The sequence below is a fragment of the Martes martes genome (genome assembly GCF_963455335.1).
Source record: "Martes martes genome assembly, chromosome: 8".
NCBI classification, from domain to species: domain Eukaryota; kingdom Metazoa; phylum Chordata; class Mammalia; order Carnivora; family Mustelidae; genus Martes; species Martes martes.
In genome coordinates, this window is record NC_137895.1 from 9,126,297 (window position 1) to 9,136,163 (window position 9,867).

The 9,867-nt window shown below is 54.2% G+C and overlaps 1 long non-coding RNA gene across 1 annotated transcript; it reads left to right on the forward strand.

Annotated features, from left to right (window-relative positions):
* Window positions 1–562: 562 nt before the first annotated feature.
* LOC308348270 lies at window positions 563–8,275 on the forward strand. Its single transcript, XR_013967322.1, has 3 exons — window positions 563–1,117; window positions 5,201–5,899; window positions 6,422–8,275. It is a non-coding gene; the product is annotated as an uncharacterized lncRNA (long non-coding RNA).
* The last annotated feature ends 1,592 nt before the right edge of the window (window positions 8,276–9,867 follow it).

Sequence of the window (9,867 nt, forward strand, 5' to 3'; positions counted from 1 at the left end):
CTGTCACGCGAAGGCTGTTACTACAAGGTCGCTCGGCAATTGGGCGACTGTGCCCTGCTCGGTTCCCAGTTCCTGCCCCGACCCTGGGGGGCCAGGCCGAGGCGGGATGGGGAGACCCCGGGCTGGGGCTGGCCGGCTCGGGAGCCCCGGGAGGCCTCCGGAGGTTGGGGCGGGGCCTCAAAGCGGCCTCCCAGGGGAAAACCTGAGCGGTCTGGGGCGAGACCCCCGATGGCCAGGTTGGGGGGCGCCAGCCGCAGCCCCGAGTGGAGGCTCGCCGAGCCCCGGGCCCCTGGCCCCGCTCCTCCCCTCACTCACCCGCGGACTGCGCGCGCTACCACTCCTCGGAATTCGCCTCTCGCCCGGTACCTCTCCCGGGGTCACCCACCAACATGGCCCCTTCACTTCCGGGACACGACCTTGCGCACGGAGTTGAGGGGAGGGACTGAAGAGAGCGTGGGGGCGGGCGGAGGCGGGAGGACTTCCGTTCTTCCCGGCCGAGACCTCTCTCGGGGCGGGGCCTAGAGCCTCGCCGGGCCACGCCCCCTAAGGCGGGTTCCGTCCCGCCTCCGTGCGTGACGTCACCAAGGACAGGCCCGCGGGGGCCGTTCGGGGCCTGCCCACCCGGAGAGCCGCGGTGCGGTGGGCGGGAGAGGGCGGAGGCTCCGAACCCCTTCAAGGACAAAATGTATTTATTGGCAGCAGTTATTTGCCGGGCCCCGTTATTTAACTTATCCATTTGCTTCTCTGTCTCTCATTAGATGCGAGGGCAGGACCCACGTCTGCAGAATCTTTACGTCCCCTCCCCACGGCATCTCCACGGTGCCCAGTGTGGCCCGGCGAGGAAGGTTTGGAGTCCAGCCCGGGGGGACTCCCAGTTCCAGCTCCACCACTTAAGGACTGCCGTCTGCCAAGTTCCCTAACCTCAGCCTAGGACTCAGGAGAATTGAAAAGTATCTAGAGGAGCTGGTGGGTACTTTAGGGAGCCATTTCCTGGCCACTTCCATTGATTTCTGCAACAAATCCTTGTCAGGCGTCTCTAACGGGCCAGGCACTGCCACAGGTGTTGCTGGCCAAGGAAAGATGGAGTCCTGTCTTCCAGCCAGGGCTGAGCCCGGAGGTGAGACCAACTGGGAGGACTGCCGCTGGGTGAGAGGATGAGGGGAAGGGAGTGTGGTGGGCTGGCAGGGGTGGCTGTCTTACATGGACGGGTGACATGTGGAACTTCCCTTTTCCTTGTGGCCGTGAACACCATTCAGTGCTGCCTTTTCGGCCTTCAAAGCCTTTGCTATGGCTTCCGCTTTAGGAGAAGCAGGTGCTTTCTTCACTTTCAACTCCATCTTCATGCAAACAGTCCCTGAGTGCCATTGCCACAGGGTCAGTCTGGCGGGAGGAGGACTGAAGACATCAAGGGCTAAAGCAGGGAGATCGGTCAGAAAGCTGTGACAGAAGCCCTCGGAGGAACAGGACAGGGGCTCAAATCAGGGAGGCGGCAGTGGAGGGAAGGGGTGGTCAGATCCCGGAAGTCTTTGGAGGAAGAGCCACTGCTCATGTAGTGTATGAGAGAGAAGGGTTTCTGTGGCTTTGGGGTTCCGCGTGAGCAGCTGCCCTGCTGCCTCCCTCCGCCAGCTTAGTTAGGAGCATGTTCCAAGCATTCCAAATTGCTAGCAGAAGGCTGTCTTCCAGGGACCTCAGGTCTCCGCTCAGATGAAGGGAGACTACCCTGTGTTATAGAGAGCCCAGCAGCACTGGAGAGGTGGTGAACGCCTAGGGCTTCTGGTAAAGGAAGGGTCCAGTTGGGGGCCTCAAGGAGGGAGGCTTAAGACTTAGGAGCAATGGTGGTATGGAGTTGAGACTCTTAGGCTAGGGTCTAGATCCCCCGGGACCAGCTTGGCATAGGGAGACCAGGATGAAATTCAACAATTCTCTCCCCTCACACTCACAGTGTGGCAGCCCCGGGCACTTACAGTGCCTTTATGAAACACCTCTTGTGTGCCAGACATTGGGAATGAATGCTTTACAAACATTGTATTATATCTAATCCCAGCGGTCCTGCTTGGTAGGAGGCATCTTTATCCCTATTTTGTGGATGGGAAATCCAAGACTCAGAGAGGTCTGCCCATTTCTCTGACACTGAGCTAGGCAACTGAGAAGCTCACAGTAGAACTCATGTCTGTCTTACCCCAAAACATGTGTTCCTTCTACCTTTCTGGGCTGCCCTACTTTGCTCAATAAAAAAATAAGTTTGTGACCCAAATAAATCTAATTGGTGACATTTCTAGCTGGAAGACCCGGTGACCTATCATATCCCTCCTGACCCTCCTGCTCTATAGAATATTATTTTTAGGAGGCAAGGGGAGAGGCTCCCCAGGGGCCTGCCTTTCAGGTCAGCTCCCCCTAAACTCTTCTGGGTCTTCTCTTTACTTCCAGACTCACAGCGCTCATTCTTGCTCCCAGTGCTCCCATGACAATGGGGGAGGGCAGTGAGGCAGGCATCTGGCACCCCCATGCATCCATGGTGACTTTGTAGGCCCAAGACCCTTGCAAGGAGCACTGATCCAAATGTCAGGGGCCCACCGGGTTGATGGGACAAGGGGCCCTCTGGGATCTCTCAGATACTGTAGCTTTGACATAACCCCAGTCGCATATGTGGATGTTGGCTGTGGTGTCTTATGGCGTCATGGATGGAGGGTGAGTGGGAAGCCCTTGTTCACCAGAGCAGTGACTCACACCAGTAGCAGATTTTTAATTATGGAATGAATGAACGAATGAGTGAATGAATGAATGTTTTCCAGAAAGACAGGGCCTGGTGGGAGGGACCATTTCCCTGACTCAGGCCAGTCCAATCCAGTTGAATTTGAACAAGGCAGTGGGGTGGTGGTGGGCATGGGGCAAGTGATTTAAGCTTCGTGTGCCTTGGTTTCCTCATTTGTGAGCTGGAGATGGAGATAAAAGGACTGTCTCCTTGGGCTGTTGAGGATTAAATGTGAGAAGATGTGCAAGGGGTCATCAGGAGCCTGACACTGGGTGAGCACACAGTAAGTGGAGGCTTGTATTATGAGGTGTGTCTGTCTGTCTGTCTCTCTCTCTCTCGTGCGTGGATAGGGACATAGGAATATTGGCCCACAAACAGATTTTGGAAGCACAAGATACCAGTTCCAGGTCAGGAACTCGGGCAAGTCTCTAGCTGTGGCCCTCTGGTCCTGGAAAGCCTCTGTGGTCCAGGGTCTGGGCCCCAGAGGGTGAAGGCTGGATACTAGAACGAAATGAACAAAAAAAAATGACCCATGATGATCGACACTGTTGTTCCCAAGCAGTCTATCGTTCAGCATGTAGTGAGCACCTAGCGTGAGCCAGGACTAAAGGTGGGAATGTAGAGTAAAACAGGCAGTTCCTGTCCTCAAGAGGGCCGGCTCCCAAGAGGGGAGGCTGACAGGTACACAGACAGGTGCTCAGAGAGGAGAGGAGCCTCTGAGAGGCTCAGAGAGGAGCCTTCACGGGTGCTGTGGGAACCAGAAGATCCTGTGACCCAGTGCAGAAGCAGGATCGGGTGGGCATCAACTGGGAAGGGAGGTAAAGGGATGAGACCCAAAGCTGGACAGCGAGGGGCACCTGGGTGGCTCAGTGGGTTAAGCCTCTGCCTTCAGCTCAGGTCGTGATCCCAGAGTCCTGGGATCGAGCCCCACATTGGGATCTCTGCTCAGCAGGAGCCTGCTTCCCCCTCTCTCTGCCTGCCTCTCTGCCTATTTGTGATCTCTGTCTGTCAAATAAATAAATAAAATCTAAAAAAAACAAAAAACAAACAAACAAAAAAAAAAAAAGCTGGACACCGAGCATGCTGAGGTTTCCCGGGGAGGATGTAATAGCCAGCAAGGTGTGCTTCGGGCTGTTACGCCGGCACCGGCACCGTTAGTCTGAGGTCAGTCGTGGGTTTGAATCCCCGCTCCACTATCTGACAGCTGGGAAACCTTCAGCAAGATTCTCAACTGCTCTGAGTCTTGTTTTAAATGGGGATTAATTAAGGTACCTAAGCAATCTGACCTTGAAATCGACTCATGCTAAGACGGAGGGAGAGTGAAGCAGAGTATATCTGGCTATGTATTAAGGATGTATCTGTAATGAGAAATAAAACTATGGCTGAGGCCTTAGGGAGTTCAGGTGATGGACAGGGGCAGGAGTGGTCCCAAGGAGGGGTCTCTGCCCATTGCAGAGTTCAAAGAATGAGAGCCAGAGAACTCAGGAAGGAGAGTCCGAGATGAGACTGGGGAGGAAGGCAGGGCCCAGCAGGCCACAGGCGGGAATCTGACCTGAGCCAACAGCAAGGGGGACGTTCGTGCTAGGCTCAGACTTCGTCGGGGAGAGAGCTGACTGGTCTCTTTACAGGGAGTGGACTGATGGGCTGAGACCTGCAGGAGATCCGTCCCCAGGCCACCGCAGTGCCCCTTGAGAGCGCCATCAGCAGATAGTAGGAATGAGCACAGCTCCTTCTGTGCCGACTCTTACCTGACCCTCAGCACAGCTGTGTGGGGATAAGACTGTCACTTCCCCAGTTACCTCCAAGGAGCCAGGACCTCCAAGAGCCATAAACAGCAGGACTAGGATCTGAGCTCCGCTCTGGGGGTTGAACGATCCCTGGGATAGATGAAGTCACTGGGGACAGGTGCGGAGGAAGAAGAGGACACAGAGGGGAGACCTGGGAATGCTGATGTCTAAGTCCGAGGAAGCAGAGAGAACACAGTAGAAAGACGGGGTATCCTAGAAGCTTGGGGAGAGGAGGATGCCCCCACAGCCACGGAGGCCAGTACTCCAGCCAGTCTGAGACCAGCCTCGCCCAGTTAGGGGCTGGTCCCAGACTATCTCCCTTAAGTGAGAGCTCAGGGGTGAAGGAGTAAATGAGAAGGTAGAAAGGGAGACAGTGACATTGCTGGGAGGGGAAAGGGTGAGAGGTGAGGCCAGTTGGAGGGAGGAAAAGCGGGTGGGGTGGGATGGGGTGGGAGTGGGCTGCTACAGTGTTCCAGCCCGAGGAAGGCGGGGAGGCCCAGAGAGTGAGCCCTCAAGGGAACATAATCACCTACACTCCTCACCCAGGGGGCAGGGGTAGGGAAAGGAAGGGGCACACAGGGGAGCCCCAGGCTTCCCAACGGAAGGCAGAGAGTCCCTGCGACCAGGGTCTTACCAGTCTCATCCCCTTTACTCTGCCCAGCAAGATACCTTATAAAACTGAGACCCTTTCACCTGGGTGGATGGAGTAGTGGAAGAGTTGGCTGTAGCCGGATCAGCGAAGCTCCGGGATGTGAGCTGGTCGGGGACCTGGAAATCACTCTCAGAGACTGCCGCCTCCCTCCTGATGGAGTTTGCTCTCGTCAGAGGCCATTGATCCTGTATTCACAAGACTAAAATCTGATATCCCTGGACAAGCGTGAGATTCCCCCATTAGCCTGTGAAAGCTTTGCTGCCCACGCTGTGCCAGAGGGTGCTGAACAGGGCACGGGGAATGTAAGCTCCTTCACCAAATACCCTCCCTCTGGCAGGTGCAGGAGCGGGGGCCTGGGCTGGCAGATGCACGGGCTTGGAGCCCAGATCCCAGCTCCTCCTCTGCCCACGGGGGACCCCTCCGTGAGTTTCAGAACCCAGGAGAAGGGTGGCTAGACTGAGCACGGTGCCCTGCCCAGAGCAGTTGCTTAGCGAATGTCAGTGTCCCTTTCCGTCCTTTATTTATATGCACTGAGCCCTACCACGGTCCTGCGAGGGCTGAAGAGCAGTGTACCTACTTCACAGATGAGGTGGCAGCGCTCAGGCTGATTACAGCCTCTGCCGCCTCCAGGGGCAAACTGGACGCCGACATGCTGGACTGGACCAAGAGTTGTTCTCCTCGCTCCAGAAAGAGCTTTGCAAGACCCGGGTAAGTAGAAAAGACAGCTCTCCAGGTTTGCTCAAATACTTGATGATCTGGCAGCACCTGGTTCCCTACTTATGCGAAGGAGCAGCCACCACCTTTGGGCAGGGTTTGAGCTCCCCAGTTCACCCCAATCCCCACCATACTCTATTGTCTCATCCACAGGTGCTCTGTCGTTTACATAACATTGCTCCTTGGGCTCCTGCCATCTGCTGAGTCTGCAGAGACCTGAGCCCTCGTGAAGGTCACAGCTGTTAGACACTTGAGAGTTTTTCCAGTTCAGCCCCTCCCTGCTGGCCCCAGGGTGCAGGTATACATGTGCACGTGCATACACACACATACATACACTCACACCTGTACAGACACCTAGAGGGAGACGAGACTGGCCGAATTGTATTTCTAAAAAAATTTTTATATCTTTGGTGTATTCATCTGGAATTCACTCTAGTATAAGGAGTGAGGTAGGGATTGTAGTTTGCCTTCTCAATGGCTGCCAGATATTTATGAAATAATCTTTCTTTCCTCCAGTGTCATCTATATCATATGCTAAATTCCTGTGTGCATTTGAGGACCCCATTTTCAGGACCACTTCAAATCTGCTGACTCCTGGGTCAGTGTGACCTCCTCCAAGTCACAGCTCTGATGGGGCTTCTGTGAGTTGTGGGTCAGAGCTCTGCTGAGACCAACTCGGTTGGATTTGTCCTAAGGATGACCAGAGCCAGTTACTGGAGGCTGATCTCATGGCTGCTTCTCTCTGTACCTGTGCCATTTGCCCGCTTTCCGACCTGCTTCCTCTGATTGGCCCAGCTCACCTCTTCAACCAAGCCAGGTCATGAATAGTGCTGCTGAGCCTGGAGGTGGATTGGGCGGCCTTTGAGTAAGGCTTCTACCCCAGTCCAAGGAGGTGGGACAAGGAAGCATGAAAAGATAGCAAGATTCCCTGGAGCCACATCAAAACTTTGACCTGGCACTGTAGGTGATGTGGAGCCATAGACTATTTTAAGGTTGGGAGTGGGTGGTGATAGGATCAGATCTACAAGGTGCAAGCAAGGCTGCGGGGTGTGGTGGTTCATGTTACACACGGCACAAGGGCACCACATCCAAGGGGCGCCTTTCACGTCATAGACCTTGTGGAGTTGTAGGTTTCCTATGACATTTCTTTGGCAGAAGGCAGTGAATTGTCTTGTTCTAAATGAAATCAGTACATGACGGCAGTTTAACAACAGGTGGAAATAAAATGTCTTGGGGAAGGGATGCCTTTCCCAATTTGCACAGAAGCCTGCGTGGGCTGGCAGTGGCCCTGCCTTGAGGATGGATTTGCCAGGGAGAGGGAGAAAAGGGAGAGCGAGGTATGATTTCTACATTTCCAGTTTAGAGTATGGGGTGTATGGCAACATAGTAATTAAGATATATTCCAGATGACGCACAGAGTGTTGGATGACCCTGAGCACAGTTTAGAAGATGAGTTGTAATGTTTGTACATGCTCTTGGTCCTTTGAGTCTTAGAACTTGACACCCCCCCCCCAATGTCCTCATGCTCGGCTGATTGGCAAAAGAGCCTTTCCTCCCCCAGGGGTCTCTGCAGGGTCCCGGGACAGGCTGGAGTAGGGGAAGGGACCCTCTCTAAACACAGCTCCCTAATGGGAAGGCCATTCTCACAACCTTCTCATATCAGACGGGCAGAGGAGGAAACGTCTACCCTCTGGAAGAACATCCAGCAACAAGCAGGCCTGAAGCCCCTCTAACAGATCAGGGAGGCATAGCGCGGAACCATCCTGGTCTGTGCTTAGTAACTTCTAAGGGTGTTGATGACACCGGCTGGCAAAGCCTCCCATTGATGCAGAACGGTGGGCCTCTGTGCTCGGGGACTCAGAAGGGGACAAAGGAGCCCCAGCTAAGGAAGGTGGTAGCTCCGGTCTGCCAGAGTGCAGGGGTCTTTGGGGCCCGACTGGGGATGTACCATGGGTTGGATATCAGCATCTACTATTAACGCAAGTGGGGTCTGGGAGACAGCCTCCGGAGGAGGGGTGAGTTGTTATGGGTGCACTGCATCAGGACAGTTCAGTGGGATTTGGTGAGCCCTGCCCTCTGGGCAGAGTGCTGGGGGACACACGGGTGAGGAAGACGCGCCCAGCCCTGCAGTGTTGGCAGCAGATGCTCCAGAGGTGTTTGTCCTCCAAGCTCCGCCCCCTCCTGTGCACGCTCTGGAACCTTCATCTCCTCGGCTGCAAAAGGGGAGAAGAGCAGGAACCCCTTTGCTCTGCAGGTCTTCAACACTTGCACGTTCCCCTAGCATTGCCTTCGCCCTTGTGTATTTTTCCTAGTTTGGGGTTTTTTTCTTTGTGATTTTCTGTGATTCTAATTAGATATATCCATCTTTCCATTTTTGTGTCATGTACTTGTCTACGCTGCCTCAAATCCTGCCGTGCTGGTTTTGGCCGTTCCTGGCTCTCCCACTAGGAGGCAGCATGGCACCGTGAGAAGAGTGGCGGAGGCCCTGGTCGGAGCTCCCACTGGAAGCTGTGTGCCCTTGAGCAATTTACTTATACCCTTAATCTCCCCCAATCCTAGCCTCCCCACCCCCACAATTTTGCAGGCTGGTAAGGGGGACCCAGACCCCTTATTTAGATTTAGATTTACATTTAGATTACATGAAGTAATGTATGTAAAGTACCTGGCATGTATACAGTAGGTGTTCAATGGTTGTATACGCCTCCTATAGTTGTCCTTAACCACAAGAATGCTTTTATCCTCCTGGGGACATGTAACAATATCTGGGGACATGTTTGGTTGTCACACTTGGGGGAGTGGATTCATCTAGTAAGTAGGGTCAAGGATGCTTCTAACCCCCTGCGATGCGCAGGACAGCCCCCCAACACAGAATTATCTGGCCACGTTGTCGCTAGTGCTGAGGTCAAGAAACCCACAATCAATTACTCACAATTGGTTCTGAGCTCCAAGAGGGCAGAAAATGTGTCTTCATTTCTATATCTTCCCTGGGGTCCGTCATGGTCCGCAGTGAGTGAGTGAGCACAGGGTTAAGTTGAAAAGTAGGTAGTGGCAAGAGGTGGTACGGAATGGAGGGGGAGAGACGGGGAACTGAGGGTGCCAGACCAAAAAGACTAATTGTCATAGAGTGGGGTCACGCGCCTAACTGCATTAGCCTGGGAGCTTCCCGAGAGATTAATTTAATTTGCAAAACCAAAATCGCTTCTAAGCATCTTCATCAAATTGCCTTAAATGCTGGTGCTCAAGGGGACCCTTTGAAAGCTTTATAGAATGAGTGCCGCCCTTCGGAGCTTCTGCCTCAGGACGTCACAATAGGCTGGACTGGCTGAGTCAGGAAATTCTCTGCCTCCTACAAATCTCAAGAATGTTGTGTTTTCTTTCCACCACCAACCTGCTTCCCAGACCCTAGCTACTCTTGGTAGAACCAAATGGTGAAACCGTCTAGAAGTCCTGTTCCTGGACAGCCGTGGACCAACTGGCAGAGCAAATCAGGGGATGGAGACAGTTATTTTTGACTATGTGATGGGCAGTCACATGGACGAGGGCCTGGCCTTGTCCCATGTGAATCTCTAGAAGGCAGAGCATCCAAACGGACCTTGTGTGAGGCATGCTGGATCCTCAGAAAGGCTGCCCAGCAGGACACACCAAAGGTTCTCATTACGCCATGGGGACTGAGGCAGTGTGAGACTCGACAGGAGGGGCAAGTCTTGGCCGGGCTGGGCCAGTAACTGAGCTGGGGGTGGGGGTAGGGGGCAGCTAATCCTGTGGGCAAGGCCATACAGAGGACAAAGTTTGGTTGTAGAATCCCTACTGCCCTAGGAGGGCAGGGAGATTGTATGCGACAGCAGCCCAGCGTTTGGCCAGGCAGAGTGGGACATTCAGGGAGCAGGGTATTTGGGAAGTGGGGGACATTAGACAGCATAGGAGACGGTCCTGGGTTCAAATCCCAGTGCCTCTCCTTACTG